The sequence below is a fragment of the Propithecus coquereli genome, unplaced genomic scaffold, assembly GCF_000956105.1.
Source record: "Propithecus coquereli isolate 6110/MARCELLA unplaced genomic scaffold, Pcoq_1.0 Scaffold508, whole genome shotgun sequence".
In the NCBI taxonomy this organism is placed as follows: Eukaryota; Metazoa; Chordata; class Mammalia; order Primates; family Indriidae; genus Propithecus; species Propithecus coquereli.
Window position 1 is genome coordinate 696,065 of NW_012150930.1, and position 2,020 is coordinate 698,084.

The following is a 2,020-nucleotide window of genomic DNA, read 5'->3' on the forward strand; positions in this document are numbered from 1 at the left end:
GGGATCTTTGTCCATTTAAGTCACTGATATATCCCAATCACCTGTGCTAATTCCCTGCACATAATAGGTACTCAATACATGTTTGTTAAATGAATGAACAGTTTGTAATTTAGTCGATGTGTGTTATGGTATATGAATAGCTCTGTAAAACCCTCAGAGATTTAATCTAACTTTGGGTGGCTCTGCTATTCTAGGACTGATGCCTTCATAGGCACTTGTTAATGGAACCTCAACACATTTTTTTATGGATGGTGGTGACCGACAAATACTAAGTGTCTGTACTCCTCTGGAAGCAGTTTGTTACTCTCTCTTTTATTTGGGGCCTGTATATAGGCTTTGGAATTGTTCACTCAGTATCGGCCCAACCTTATTAAACTCCCATGTTCTTTGAGATCAGTGGTTTCCAAACATGACCATACATCAGAAATAGTGGAGGTGTTTGAACTTTAATACCATTTTTTAATAGTTACAATTACAGATTACTGGATTATACATTTGGAGAGTCAGACTCATTAGCATCGAGATAGAACCTGGAAATTCGTGTTTTTAACAAGATATTAATAATTCTGAAGCATGCAGTCATTGGAATGACATTTGGAAGCTACTGCTTTAGGCTTTCTGCTGTGAAAGAAAACAGGTAGATAGCAAGAACTTTCTAATAACTGGTCACTGCATTTCAAGTAATCTTCCTGTAATTAGTGATGCTTTCTCTCCAAAGCATGAAGAAAAGGGAGGTTTCTGGAAATGTAGGCTTACTTTTGGTATTCCTGTATTTGGGCTTCTGCCAGCTCACCACCCTCGCTCAGAGTTTGTATGACATTCCGTGGAAGTGTATTGACAATACCTTTCAGCTAAAACCATTAGTTTACCCCCTTCTCCCCACAAAAAAGAGTTTTACTCACCGCCATGCTCATTCTTTCTAACAATAATGAGTCAAAGTTATTTCTTATAAATATCATCACATATTTTGGGCACAACTGTGAAACATTTTGAATAGAGTATACTGTTCTATGTAGGTGGACTTGAAATAGTTTAAGAAAAATGACTGGGTCATTCATTTAATATTTGGTGACTTCCTACTAGAAGCTTCTTCATACTAGAATCTCACTACGGGATTGGAAAGACCAGGAGTTTTAGTTTCAGGCAGATCTGCATTTGACCCTTGATTTGACCTTTTATTGGCTATGTGATCTTGGACAGATTATTTAAACATCTTTAAATAGTAGCAGGGATGATGATAATTATCCTTTAGAGTATGAAGATCAAATGAAATGGTAACTCAGAAGAGCCTTGGCTAGATGCCATGGAGGAAGAATTAGGTGTATATAAAGCGGCCCTTTCCATCCAGGGTCTTTAATCATTGAAATAATTATTCACAAAATAACTTTTAAAAGATAGTGGTTGGGGAATATAACATAGTGATATAACCAAAGTGCTGGAATTTAAACACTTGTCTGTGTGGCATTTTTCACTGCATGTTTCTATAATACTGCCTATTGGAGTAGTACCAGGGAAATGGAAAGGAAAGATGAATATTGAGACATTGTAATGGAAGGAATGTTGGGAACAAAGCAGAGGGAAATGTCAAAGATGTCTCTATGGTTGAGCCTAGGGAATATGGAGAAGGATGGCACATTAATGTAAATAGGGAAATCAGGAGGTGGAGGAGGAGGAATTGTAAGAGAGGAACAGTGAATTCAGTTTTAGCCAGACTATTTTTTTCAGTTTGGCATAAACACTTTCAAATGCTATAAAGCTTACAGAATGAAGTCATTGCAGACTATGTAATACTTTTTGGAGTTTGGATCATAATGGCTGGGTAGATAATCAGGATGGTTTTCTAGGCTGTAAAAATAACATCCAAGACATAAAGCCAAGGATCTGAACAATATATGCAAGGGACAGTGAGTAGAACAGAAACAAAATGGCGAGAATGATAGAAAAACTAGGAAAGGGAAGGGAAGGAGGATAAGGGAAGTGAATGAGTATTTAGAAAGATGGAATGGACATAGAACATCAG

At 37.0% G+C, this 2,020-nt stretch overlaps 1 protein-coding gene across 1 annotated transcript in view; it reads left to right on the top strand.

Annotated features, from left to right (window-relative positions):
- The window catches only part of AKAP9 (A kinase (PRKA) anchor protein 9), a 221,395-nt gene that overhangs the window by 101,846 nt on the left and 117,529 nt on the right, over nucleotides 1–2,020 (top strand). The gene's annotated exons all lie outside the window — the stretch shown is intronic.